Raw genomic sequence first — 14,884 nt, 5'->3', positions numbered from 1 at the left:
CTCCTCCTCCTTCCTCTTTTCCATGATTTTTGTTGTTGTTATATTATGATGCGTAAAAGAATGACGATGCTCAGGAGGACGAAATGGAGGAGGAGGAAGAAGAAAAGGAGAAGGAATACTTTTTGAGAGTTTATTTATTTGTTGTTGCTGCTTTTAATTTATTTCTCTGTCCTTGCCGTCATAATCTATGCTGTTATTGTTGTTGTTGTCGCTATCGTTGTCATCGCTGTTGTTGCTGTTGTGTACATGTCTGTACATTTTCGGTGAGTTTATTAAAAAGTATGCAGGAGACTTTTGGTTAAAATTGAAATTAGCTTCGAGCGTTAAATATATAATATAACAGGATGCCAATAGAATATTCCTCTATTTAAAAGACGGTAAATGGTGACACGTTGTCACTTTTTAAATTTTAATTATCAATGTTTTATACTCTTTCACGGATGATCAAAAATCGGGTATTATTTTTTATTTTGACTATGTTCTATCCCCTATACAGGACAGCAATGTACATCCAGGCAATAGCAACCCACAGATGTCAAGAAGAAAACTATAACCATGAAAAAGATAAACCTACGCAACGTTTAGACGTCGCCGCAGAAGAAGCGCCATTGCCAAGACAGACCGGCACCTCCCGTCAAAGAGAGAGAGCAGCATCTCCTTGTGAGAGGAATAATAATAGGAAGGGTTCTGAAAGAGGGAAGCTTCTTAGATCTTCTAAGAATACTTCTGTTAATAGCAAAGAGAAAAACAAACATATGTCTATAGATCACAGCGGAATAAGTGTTGAGGAATCCGCATGCCCTACTGAGACAGCAGTTTGATGTTTGATATTGACGCCCTGTACGTAATGTCAGAAAATAACCTCACATGTTTAATGCACTGCTGTAACAGTTTAGTAGAGCATCTGCGAAATGCCGGCCGATTCGACCCTGTATGTCAGGGTCAACTCTGCCTAATTTGGATATAACATCCCAGAAATAAGACAGAGATGCTTGATAAAACAAGACTTCTCCAAGCGAGTATCGCACTTATGTCTTTTTGAGCCGAGGCGAGGAATATTATAACGATTCCACAGCTTAATGTCAGAGTGCATAATTCAAATCTGCAGATGAACATAAGTTCTCTCTCTCTCTCTCTCTCTCTCTCTCTCTCTCTCTCTCTCTCTCTCTCTCTCTCTTTCTTCTTTCTACACAACCTTTCCAACGATTCACTTATCAAGAACACCTCTTGACGCTCTATCCACAAGCGAGCGAGGTCGAATGGAGAGAAAACACAGGTGCATACCACTCTGTCACTTAGACCATATCTCTGCTCAAATATTGCCCAGTCCACTTTGACCGCATTTTTCTCCATCTCCCCAGCCAATTAGCCCCTCTCCGATTTTGGTACGCCGAATGCTCTTAAAGTAAGTTTGTTAGTTTGGGAGGTTTCGCCCTGAGGGAAGCGCCATACCAAATAAATAGTCACAGTCAGATTATATTTGGAGTAGAGACTTTAATTACGACAATATCCTTGACCCTACACCGTCATGGCTGCCACCCTTTTCTCTCTATGAATACTTCTCTGCTAAGATACATGATTCTATTTACCCAAGACAGAAAATTTGGCGTTATGTCGTAATCATCTTGAAAAGACGACAAGGACAAGGTAATTACCAACAATATAATGTGATGCGGGTGCTCAATGCCACACAAAGTTATTCCATATACAGCTTAGGGCTGGTTCCTGATTGACGTATAATCTATGCAGTCTGTCCTTTTTCATATTCTGTTTTAGTTCTTTCAAGAGTTTTGCTGCACTGGAAACACAAATTGGCCATATAAGCGCCGAAGAGTTTAGTTGTTATTAGAAGTAACATATTATAAATAAAAGGAGAAGAGATAAGGGCGGTAGACGTTTGATAGGAAAGAGGAAGTAAACCACACCAGAGCACCCGCCCAAGCACTTATCTTTTTTAACATCCCTTTTCGATACAATACATTTCATGAATGCTCTTTGAAACAATTCTTGCTGTCCGTACAGCTAGATTTTGGATGCGCACCTAAAGGGTGCACCAAACCATATTTAACCTTGTAAGCCATTCACATCCGCTTGTTGGCGTGCATTAGCTGCCGCGCCATCACAGTTATACACTTGAAAATAACAGATGACAAGCATCACCTGAGAACATAATATAAACTGTCCTTAGTGATATTTATACACCTGCCCGTGGCCGGACAAGGTCAAGGTGACCTGACCCCGAGGGCAGCCCGTATGTAAACAGAAAGGTGTGGCGCTAGAAGCTCATCTTTCTCTTCATCAAGATCGGTGAAAATCTAAAAATCCCAATTCTCCAACGGCTCCACCTTCACACCCTAACTTATCCTCTCCACCGCCGTCCCCTTCCCACCCCCAAAATCAATTTGAACAATTTCCATCCTTCTCATCCCAGGTTTCCATGCCTCACAGCCCACTTTCCGGTGCCTTTCGAAGTATCCGTTTGCGCTCATAGCTCAGTCCTTGAGCTGATTGTGTGTGCATGTGTGTGTGTGTGTGTGTGTGTGTGTGTGTGTGTGTGTGTGTGTGTGTGTGTGTGTGTGTGTGTGAGTAAGAGAGAGAGATAGAGGGGGGGGGAGGGAGAGAGAGAAACAGATAGAAATAGAAAGACAGATTGACAGAGAGAGACTACAGAGAACGACAAAAAGGGAGAGAGACAAATAGAGACAGTCAGACAGAGAGAAAGGGAGTGATAAAGAAAGAGAAAGAGAGAGATAGAGAGAGACAGAGAGAGAGAGGGGGGAGAGACAGACATACAAGAAGACAGACATACAGAGGGAGTTAGAGATGGAACACCACCGCCTGTTCTGACAGCTGGTATTAAAAGAGAATGAAAATCCCACAGCAGGACCAATAAGCCCTCGACCTGAGAGCTCTGACAAGGTTAATTAGGGGTCAAGTTCAGGTGAGGATGTGTTAACCTGCCCGGATAGATTCCGTTGATGGCGTGTAATGATGTCGTGTACATCATTGATTCTAATGCATTCTGTCACAGCTATGCATGACTGCAGTAGACTCCGAGAAGATAATATCTAATTAAACAGATGACAGTTTCTTATTGTACGATACAGGTTCAACACCTTTTTGTTCCAGAATTTATTTGAGAAGCATGACTTCTAATTTCAAAGTCTATCTCCAATAGAACTGAGTTAGGTAGATGGATAGTTTTGAAAACTCACCGAACAAGCCAAGCTAAAAAATGCGACGCGACATTTAGAATTCGCACCAAGGTCTTCAGTGCCATACTAAGTAAGGTACCAACGCGTATCAACAGACGCGCTACATATAGGGGTAAAATCGCGCGAACTTGACTTTGAGAGTTTGTAATGGCCTCACTAAATTATTTACATGAGTCGGGATAGATTTCTAGGTCTGTCAAATCGTTTGTTTGTTTGTTTGTGTAGAGAGAAGAACATCGACAGAATAACGGCAATTTAGTGGTGGGGAAAAGCGAGATAAATGATAGACGAAAACAACAAAGCGGGGGAAAAAGGAGTAGAACCTACCAGTGACGCCCTCCAACCTCCCACCTAAGTAGACAAAAGTAGATGTATAAAGGAACTGAAAGTAGTGAAAGTAGCTTTGACTTTGTGGATAGAGCATAATAACAAAGAAGGTCCAAATCAAAATCATGGCACAAATATGCTAAGAAGATGTGAGGTAAATCTGTTCAAACAAAAACACATATTTTGTTTGCTCAGTGATAAGACATTTTTTTCAAGGGAAAAGATTTAAGATGACAGCAAGGAAACCGGAAATGCCTTTACAGCAGACTATTTCCTGATTTCCAGATCGCACTTAATGGCTCTTAAGGAAATAAAAGAACCTGTTAATGTATTCGTGTGTTCCTTTTAGTGCAGGCTTGTGTTTGTATATGTGTGCGTGTGTATGTGCGAGTGTGTTTATGATACATGTGGTGGTGGTGGTGGCGGTGTGTGTGTGTGTGTGTGTGTGTGTGTGTGTGTGTGTGAGAGAGAGAGAGAGAGAGAGAGAGAGAGAGAGAGAGAGTGTGTATGTGGTGTGGTGTGTAGAATGGTATGCGGGTTGGGTTGTTTGCATGTGTATTATATATGTGGGTGTATCTGTATGTCTCCGTATGACTGTGCGTCTGCAAAGGGTAGAACATTTTGTTTTGTTTACTGCAAATAAATGCAAAAATAGGTAGCTTCACATGTGAGCATGAGGCATTAAGACCCAGCTATGGACAAGATTAGACGCTCTAAGGAGTGAATTGAAAATTTGGCATCAAGTCCAAATAAGATATTATGATTTAGAAGTAAAAGTTAATTTTAGCCTCCCATTTGGAACATACTTGACCTACAACTCAGATCCTGAGTCTTCACTCCCCTGTAAGTAAATTTTATGCCGCAGTGACGTGTTGGGCGGATGAAGCTTTAAACTTATTTAAGAATGATGGAGCGGTGAAAGATTACCATTACGGTTCTTTGTTCTCGTGAGTGAAACCTGTACGCCCACGTCTACGTGTGTTTGTTAGGGGGTGGGGGGGAGGGTTCAAAGTTTGCTCGTTTTAAAAAGTGTGGAAAGAGATAAAATAATAGGTGAATGTGTGTGTGTGTGTGTGTGTGTGTGTGTGTGTGTGTGTGTGTGTGTGTGTGTGAGTGTGTGTGTGAGTGTGGGTGTGTGTGTGTCTGTTTGTGTGTGTGAGAGAGAGAAAACGAGGGGGAGAGAGAGAGAGAGAGAGAGAGAGAGAGAGAGGGGGGGAGAATAAAGAGAAGTGGCAAAGGGAAGTGGCTAATAAAAGCGGGAAGGAAGGAGAGCGAAGTGGAAGAAAAGGAGATAGAAAGAGAGAAAGGGGTGGGGGAAGAGGAAACGGAGAAAAAAAATTAATGTCGATTGAGAGCAGCAGCAAAAAAAGGTTGTAAGGAATATAGTTGTAGTAGAGCAAGCAGCACAGGTGCATACGTTTGTAAAGGGCAACACAGAAAGATAGATGGCCAACGAGAATAGCAGATAATTTCCTGTTATGAAAACTGTTCTAACTGAGGTAAACAAACTGAATGGAGCAGTGCATTAAATCCACGGCATTTGCCATTTATTCATGTGGTAGAAACTATTGCATTCCCCAGCAATGTATCATACAGAATCTCGAAAAACCAATGCGTGCTGTGCCAACTCAAAGGACATGTAATTAATAAAGCGTTTCGTCACATCAGTTTTGTTGGGCTTTTTCCTCTCCAATGTGTTGTTCTCCTTTTGATCTTTATAGTAATTAGCATCCTGTTGATAGAGTTCGTAAATGTTGTGGGTTTGGAGTGGAGATTGTTATATAAGTATGACAACACTCACTAGGGAAAAAACCAGTCTGATTCACATAATGTAATTGCGAACGCGCAAAGATAGCATTCTAAAATTAGCATTAGGACTGTTTTGAAACAACAGATCTCCTTGATCGTAAACTTCGACACGCTTAAAAGCCATAATATAGACTGATTACATTCGCGTAAATAATGCTTGCCCCACTCCTCCTCCTTTTTCTCTAGAATTAGATCTCCTTCTAGTAGACCTTTCAGCGTGTTTTTTTCTTACGCACCAAGTAGATATTACTGATCTCAGATTTAAAGTTGAGTCTTTTTCACACCTGTAAAATCCAACTGTCTCACAGTTTACCTTATGCGCTGACGCAGGTACAGAGAGAAAAATAAAACTTCTTGAGCAAAAATAAATCTCAGTACGTCAGTAATAAATGTCAGTGTCTGAGAGAAATCAAGGTAACTCACGGCTTCCTGTTTTTACCTTTATACTTCCCGAGTTTAACGCCATTTTTGCTAACTTTATTTTGCTAACGCCATTTTTGCTAACTTTATTTTGCTAACTCCATATTATTCCGGTTTTGATGTAAATTATTTTGAAAGCACTTAATTCCAGTCGATTTAACGGGACTTGGTTTAAAATGAAATTGAAATTCTACTTAACGTGAGCGTTAACCGATATAATCTTAAGCTCAAAGTAGAGATTGTTCGAAAGCCTTGATAGCTATAACGAAAATTCTCAAAATTATTAAATTATAATTTGCAAACAATAGCACTCAGCTCTGGGCATGGTACCATCTTTCCTAACGCACAGATTGATGTTCGAGCTAAAAATTGCGCCCTCAGTGAATCTGTCGAAAGGTTATTGGCCAAATACTATAAGACTCTCTGAAGAGCGCCTTTTAATGTGTTCCTTTTGAGTGTCTCTGTAGACTGTCTGCGTTCTTTGTTAAAGAACGAAACGTTAAAACACGTATATTTTACAAGCTTTACGGCTTTATTGTTTTAGAGACAAGCGGTAAAGAATCCTTCTTAGATGGACAAAAACTGTTCACCCCTTAGCTTAAAGTACTTGTTAAATACTAAACAAGAGCCAACTTCTATATTGTTACGACAAAGTATAAAATACAAGGTATACATAAATATACTATAATAATAGTACAGTAGAGATAATATTACACATAATATTTTACATAATTTTTACAAAATATCACGATTGGTTCGTGTTAAGCAAAGAACATTTACCCCCCAGGGCAGTGCCACTGACTGTAGTGTCTTTAGGCCATTCCCAAAGGGGGGACATTTCTCGTTCAAGCATAGCAGAATTGTAAATGGGCTGACTCATGTCACGCTCATACCTGTGCCTGATCTACAACAAGGAACTGCTGCTTTTTCTTTCCTGATCCTTACTATTGTCATTGTCCTCTACTTCTTTTATATGTTTGTCACTCTCTTGAGACCCGCTATTTCCGGGGTGCCTTGACAGTCGAAGCAGACCTTGTGCTGTTGAAGCTAGAGAGGTGAGCAGTCTAAGTCTGATTTCCTGTAAAGACTTCTCTGTTGACACCCACCCCTTGGCTCTCATATGACCTTATGCAGTTGCGAGCACCGTAAAACCCTCCACTATAAAAAAAAAAAATTTTAATCTATATGCGTGTATCTTTATGCCGCTCGCAAATGTTTATTTTATATATATATATATATATATATATATATATATATATATATATATATACATATATATATATATATATATATATATGTCAATATATATATATATATATATATATATATATATATATATATATATATGTCATATATGTATCTATGTAAATTATACAATATACATACACACAAGTTAAGTTCAGGTTCACAAACATCAGCACTTCTAATCTTACCCCCTGACGTCAAGACAGAAATGTCAGCGGAATCAGAGTGATGGAAGAGGGCAGATGCTAGCGTATTGTCTACGTTTAGACCAACTTTCCACCTACATGTACCAAGTTCTGTACGTACTCAACATGGCATTTGGATTTGATCTCTGCCTTTACGTGACTTCTAAACAATCTGAAAGAGTTCCTTCTGCACGGAGGTTGCCCCAACACACATGCATTTTGGCGTGTGCGCCGCGTAAGGAAAACAGGGCGGACATATTTGGTACACACACATACACACACAAACACACATACACACACATACACACGTATTTATTATGAACTCAGGAACCCCCTACCCGCCCCCCTTTCCACACACACTCATCACGAACACCCCTTTACGGTCTTTTGTCTTCTTCTTCTTCTTCTTCTTCTTCTTCTTCTTCTTCTTCTTCTTCTTCTTCTCACCGCGTTCCTAACTATCGTATCTTCTCTACATTCCCACAAATAATTTTAGCGCTTCTTCTCCCTTTTCCTTGATCCGGACCACGGTTTTCTATCCCCCTTACATGCCTGTCTAATAGCGAGAGCCGTTATGGAGAGCCTCACGTGCTTACTCTACATGTCGGAGGGAGCACACAGACTGCTCACAGAGCCAGCAGGTATGCGTGAGTTATTGGCCAGATCCCTACACTACTCCCAGGAACTTCAGACCTACCTGTCTGTGGCCACTCCACAGAGCTGGGGAAAACAACAGATAGGGGAATAGTAGGGTTGTTGATTTCTAATACAGTTTGGTGAAACAAGATAGGATCGTCACAATCACGATTCCCTTTCTAAGCCTGCATCAGGGTATAGGCTACAAAGCAACACTTTCCATCTTTCCCTATCTTTTGATATTATTCCATGTCTTCCCTCTATTCTGTATTCCATTCTCTGGTTTAAAATCCTGCACACTCAAATTGTTATAATTACATTGTCCATTGATGACTGGACTTCAGTTATTTCAGAGAACTATGGAAAAGTCTTCTCCAGATACGTCCCTGTGATCTTTAAGAGGATAAAACATGGGCCATACAGACGTCCACGGTGTAGCAGTTAAGTGTTTTGCCGTCGCACGCAGAAGGTCTGAGTTAGATTCTCATTATTATCAAGTATCTCAGTCTTTTTGCTAAGACATTGTATCCCTCTTTGCCCTGGTTGGCCCTGAGAGACAGTGTCATAGCATGACTTCTAAATAGTCCAAATTGTGTTGATGAGGGCGTAAAAATACATTATTTTAAGACATAGGGACCTTTCGCTTGAAGGCCAATATTATACCCACGTCAGCATTAATCCTGGGTATACCGATACGAGTACCATACGATGTAATTCATGAATACACGGGGTTCCATATCGAAAGGATTATGTCTTTTTACTTGAATATATATGTCTATCTACAAGGACCCTGTCTCTCTCTAAGCTTGAGCTGGCTGTGACAGACATGGCCAAAGCAGTCTGCCTCCTAAATAATCTGCATTGTATTGACAAGAGCGTAAAACATGTAGATTAACATTAATTTTCTTTGGCTTTGAACACACCTATGCTTTTTTCAGTTTCCTATTTTTGTAATTTTTTAAAAAAGATTCGAAGTTCATTGTTTAAGTTTACTATCATTGTAGGCTTCAGAATTCTAGGTTCAGCCGCAGCAGGTAATGGCTTTTGAGTTTTAGCTGACACCGTGTCAAATCATCCAATATATTACCACAGTGGTTAACTCGTAAAACTCACTGCACGTTTTGTTCTTGTTCTAAGTCTGTAGGTGCGCTACACACTTGCTCGAATTACCAGGAGGCAACAAAACGTCGATGCTTTCCTCCAAGGGCGATTACTCATGTATGCCAGAGAATTTTTTTCTTTAAGATGGTCTGCTGGAAAATGTTATAAAAGTGCAAGATGTTCTCTTCAGAATTTACGGGATTTTTTTTTCGTTTCTGTTATTTTGTTGCTCCTTTCCTTTAGTTTGTTGTTTCTTTCTTTTTTCCTTATCTTATTTTGTGTGTAATGGTGGTTTGGGGTAGTGGTGGGGGTGTGTGGGTGGAGGGAGAGTTTTTTCAAACATAAATTTATTTTTTTAATATGAAAAGTGCTAAAAGCACTGTTCACGAGAGTCTGATTTTTTTAAACATTTCCCATAAAAAAGAGACAAAAATGTGAAAAGGTTGCCAATGTTAGAGCAGTATTTTTTGCTTCAATCTCTCTAAAAGTGAAAAAAAGGCAGAGTAAAAAAATAAACACCCCTCGATTCCTGAGGGGTTAAGTATTTTCGGCACGTTAAATGGGGAAAAAAGACTTTGCAAAAAAAAAGGTAATTAAAAAATCCTTCCCACTGGGGATACTTTTTAAAAATGAATCGTAGAATGTGAAAATTGCTTCTGAAATAGTTCATAATGGAATTTCCTCTTGAAGCATTGTGAGTAAATCAATATACAGAACTATGAAAATAAAGTGTCTATAAGACTATGTCGTAGATCACTCTGCAAAATTCCATTCCATAGCTCACTAATCAAGACAAATCTAGCATCTACTTCTCACCAATTATCGTTTTTTAAAAATTGTTGTTACGGTTTTTTCTCCCAACCCCCACTCCCTCAATGCATTGCCCGTATGTCTTCTTTCTCGTCTCACTGTCGCTACGAATCATGCAGTCTACGCAGTCTCCAGATTGTATCCTTCTTAAGACCAGGAATAACGCTAATGCCTAACATACATTGTAATATGATGCAATTCTGTAAAACACTAACTGAAATTATGCGAAATGTCAAAGGTTAATTCCTTTGTAACAATGGAAGGTTTATTTTGTTACTTCCAAATTTAAAATAATATGCTTTCTTAAATTACTGAGCCAAATGGGAAAATAGAGTAAAGTGCCTTCCCAAGGACACAACGTCAGACCGAACTGAGCCTCAAACCCTCGAGCTAGCAATCTCACGATCAAGATTCCGATAGCCCAATCACTAAATTGCTCACACCTGTAACATCTATTCCAGTACCAATATAGCACACTTAGTATTAAATGGGTTGTTCAAGTCTTTTCAAATACATTTTCTGCAAACAAATATGTAAGGTTGGTTGTTGTTTTTTACTCAATCTTAAAAATACCATGGAATCTAGAGCGTTAAGTAGAAGCGGGGAACCTGTAGTGTGCGTTTTGCAGAGTACGAAGGTCCTGGCGAGAACATAACTCCACTGTCCTGTCTAATTTCTCAAAGATGAGGTTTGTTGGCTGCCAGCCCCCGTACGATGAACAGATAACCTAAAACAAAACTATAAACATGCCTGGCGATAAGTGGGTTTTAGGTGCAGTTTTTTGAAGTGTCGTAAATAAAACATCAGGGTTTTACCTCTATGTGGTGAGGAACGAGGTTTTAGAGTTATACCCCGTGAAGGCTATGAAATAATAATGTTAAAGTTATGCTCCTGAATAATAGATTCTTGGTCTAAGAAATTATCGGTTAATTTCGTTCTTAACGTTTTGGGAAGAAATCTGGGTAAAAAAAAGTGAAGCAAGCTTTGTGGAGAAGAAAGGTTCCTTTCATGCTACACATATCAAAGCCCGTGTAAACATAAAGAACTACACCCTTGAGTTATATGCACGCAAAATCAGCTCAAACGTATTTCGAATTCCTCTAGATAAATTTGTCTCCTCGTACCTTCTTAGCGCAACAGATCGCAGCTGTGCCACTGAACGAGAGTTCTGCATAAAGAAAGGCATGCCTCGAACAAATCTTGCAATCTTCTCACACCTAGATGTGGGTGGAGTTGAGAGATAGAGGTAAGTTATGCCTCTAGGGGTCATTTGGGAAATGCCACAGGTCACCAAGGCCTAAAACATCCTTTAGATGTTTTCTAAAGGAGCATCGATATAGAGCAAGGTATGCTGCAAGGTAAGGTGCTGGATTCATAGTTATAAAATAGGACATTTTTGTTTCTCTTCGACCTCTGGATAAACAGAAAACAGACATATGGGCACGCATTTTGGACAGATATACGAACAGTAGATAGAAAGAGGAAAGATGAGGGGGAGAGAGAGAGAGAGAGTGGAGTTAAGAGATGGAAAATGAGATAAAGAAAAGGAAAGAGAGAGCGATTTAAACAGAGGGGAGAAGAATAAGAGAAATTATTTGGGGGGGGGGGGGAGTGGGGGGGAGTGGGGCGTGAGAGGGAGAGAGAGAGAGAGAGAGAGAGAGAGAGAGAGAGAAAGAGAGAAAGAGAGAAAGAGGGGAGGAGAGAGAGAGACAGACAGACAGAGATATGAGAGAAAGAGAGAGAGAGGGGGGGAGGAGAGAGACAGACAGACAGACAGAGAGAGAAAGAGGGAGAAAGAATGAGTGTAAACCATAGAAAGAAAGACAATCAGAAGGAAGGACAGAGAGAGAAAAAAAAACCAGACAGACATACAGATCTAGCTTGGCAGACAGACATAGATCTACAGGGATAAGGTGTAAGCAACGATGCAATAAAGATAAAAGAAGGAAAATGAAGTCATGTGCTCGTGTGAAACTAGAAAGGATGACTTTACACTGGAAAGGTAAGCACAAGCCAATGACGTCAGAGCCTCCCTTCTCACCCCAAACTGCCAACAGACAGCCTACGCGGTGGGCATTATCCAAAAAGATAAAAATAACGTTGTTCGAGCTTTTTGCTGATGAAATAGGGAATATATTAATTTCAGAATTTTTGTCGATTTCTTTAAATAATAAGCAACTGTAAAATAAATTGCACGCTCTGTGAACGACAGAAATGTGCGCGCGCGTGTCTGTGGTGTATGTGTGTGTGTGTGTGTGTGTGTGTGTGAGTGTGTGTGTGTGTGTGTGTGGGTGTGTGTGTGTGCAGGTGTGTAGGTGTGCGTGTATGTGTGTGTCTGTGTGTTTATGTAAAAGGTGTGTGTGTAAGGGAGAGGCGGGGGGGAGAGACTTTCAATTCTGATAACACTTTCGGTTTCTTTACGTTAGCAGCTGCGCATCTGTGTAGATTTAGGGTATAGCAAAGAGTAGCACATCAACACCTTTGTAGTCACAGAGTACAGAGCTACAGGGGGAAAACAAGATAAACAAAAAAAATAATAATAAAAGGGAAAAAAATTGGACCTAGCAGTGGGGCCCTGCTGCTACCCACAACTTGACATACGAATTTCCTTTGTTGTATTGTTGCCTAGCTCAAGAGCTTTTCAGGAACCCAGACTTTTAGCCTTTACTTGTCTTTGAGGATGATACTCTAACCTCGATCCCTCCCCCCCCCCCCTTCTCTCTCTCTCTCTCTCTCTCTCTCTCTCTCTCTTAAACACACACACACACACACACTCTCTCTCTCTCTCTCTCTCTCTCTCTCTCTCTCTCTCCTCCCTCTCTCTGTCTCTCTGTCTGTCTGTCTCTCTCTCTCTCTCTCTCTCTCTCTCTCTCTCTCTCTCTCTCTCTCTCTCTCTCTCTCTCTCTCTCTCTCTCTGGTATACCTGTGTCGTGAGTTAAATTCGAACACATCATCACATCTCAGAACTTCCGGTGATGGATGCCACAGACGCCAAAAATATACATGTGACCCACCCAGAAGCTGGAGCTTATACCAGTTGCAGCTTAGTGGAAGTTGGGTTTTAGATGATCTAATTGCTACTCATTCTATCAATTTGGGAATCTTTATTGTCTTAACCATTCAAAATTCAAGCATATTCGACTAAAACCCACGCAAAAAGACTGGTTTCTCAGCTGTGGTTGGACGAGGCTGACCTTTTGAAAAGGTGGAAAACCAAGAGTAAAGATTCTCACATTCAAGTGAGGTTTTTTCAGTTAATTGTGTGTCTGTGTGTGTGTGTGTGTATGTGTGTGTGTGTGTGTATGTGTGTGTGTGTGTATGTGTGTGTGTGTGTGTGTGTGTGTGTGTGTGTGTGTGTGTGTGTGTGGGAGGGTGGTGGTTATGCCCCCATCGATATATTTTAGATCGTTTAGGGAACGGGCTTACAACTCGGGCTGAGTGGGATACAACATCCCAACAGAAAGACCGAGATACTCGATATAAATTCACCACATACAGAAATCGAACTGGAGTCTCCTGCGTGCACAGCAAGATGCAGGATTATGTGAAAGTGTGCGTATGTGTGTGTGTGTGTTTGTGTGTATGTGTGTGTGTCTGCATGTATTTTTTCAGTCCTTTGGGGGTAAGGTCTGTGTGTGTGTGTGGGGGGGGGGGGGGGGGATGGAGAGAGATTATAGCCAAAAGTGACAACTAAGAAAGGAAATTCTTTCATAGTTTCATACTTTTTTCTTTCTCTCGACAAGAAAACGATTTCTTTCTTTCTTTTTTTCTTTTTTTTTTTTTTTGATTACAGAAGAACCCTGACTTCAAAGACCGTTTTCTGTGTAAGTTCTACCTCAGGTATTTTTCTCCAAAGCCCACCAGAGTCCAGCTACGTCTTTAAGGTTGATGAAATTTCGTCACAAACAGACTAAAGATAATCCCACGTATCCTGAACCGCTGTATATCATCAACTTCACACCCCCATCCTGGGCCCACCCTTTCCAGTCTATTCTTATTCTTTTTAAACCTTTTAAAGGCCTCTGGAATTCGTTTAGTGGATTGTTTTAAGTAAACAGGTGCCCTGCCACCCGCTCCAACATTTCAGCCCATTTTTTGCCCCTTCAGGTCCACTCAAGTAAAGTTGAGGTCTAATGTAAACTATTGGCTTTCCAGAATAACCGTGTTTTGTCCCACAGAATGAAGAAAAGTAATGAAGCCGCGCTGGCACTAAATTCAAGTATATCATAAATTATATTATGCGTCCGTGATGCAACCCTTCCCCTCTAAATTAACAAAACGAAACAAAACAATTAAGCAAAACAAATTGGAAAAACAACTAATATTTGAATTTGTCCTTTCAAATATCGGATTGTTTTTGCTCTTAGAATTGCCAGTTACTATTTGTTTCATCAGATCTTTTTTCCTTGGAGGGGGCTGAGGAGTGGTGGAATACGTGCTTTTCCCCCTTCTTTAGGAAAAAAATTGAGTTACATAGTCTGTCACCGACTAAGAGTCTATTTCGGTTTATAAGTTATGTAATGGCACTCTCCATTTACCCAGTTCCTACTCTGAAAAGTTCATTGAACCTTCTGTTTTTCCCTTGTATTTCTAGAGTTTGTTCCGATCGATTTTTCTTCTTTTTTTTTTTAGTTGCACGTTCTGCCAGGAAGAGTTCCCCCGCGAAGCTCAAGTCTAGGTAAATTATCATACGGTCTGACCCGGTTATTCTTCTACATTCTTCACCTCTTGTCTTGGACTGGCTGTGTAATTGGTCCCGTGCCGGTGGCAATATCGCCAAGCGCTTAACTACTGCGGAATGGAATCTGACTTGTTCCCACGACATGTGGTCTGTTCTAAGCTGGAGACATGAACTCTCGAAAGGGAGCTTTGAGAATGCGGTTAGTCAGAAACCCCTTTCCCCTGACTCCTTCCCAATCCCCCATTATTAAAAGCACAACATAGAGAGACAGAAAAGCACCCTTAAAGAAATTAACAATTAAAAAGGAAAAAATGGGCAAACAGTTTGTGGTTCTACATGTCCTGTGAGGAGAGGCGATTAAAGAGAAAGATGAGAGAGAGACAGACAGACAGACAGACAGACAGACAGAGAGAGAGACAGAGACAGAGACACACAGAGAGAGAGAGAGAGAGAGA

The 14,884-nt window shown here is 40.5% G+C and overlaps 1 protein-coding gene across 1 annotated transcript in view; it reads right to left on the bottom strand.

Annotated features, from left to right (window-relative positions):
• Window positions 1-14,884, bottom strand: part of LOC101850552 (calmodulin) — a 33,149-nt gene that overhangs the window by 2,148 nt on the left and 16,117 nt on the right. The window lies entirely within an intron of this gene.

Source organism: Aplysia californica, unplaced genomic scaffold, assembly GCF_000002075.1.
Source record: "Aplysia californica isolate F4 #8 unplaced genomic scaffold, AplCal3.0 scaffold00101, whole genome shotgun sequence".
NCBI classification, from domain to species: domain Eukaryota; kingdom Metazoa; phylum Mollusca; class Gastropoda; order Aplysiida; family Aplysiidae; genus Aplysia; species Aplysia californica.
Note: the sequence above shows the minus strand (reverse complement) of the source record. Positions and strands in the feature narration are given on the sequence as shown.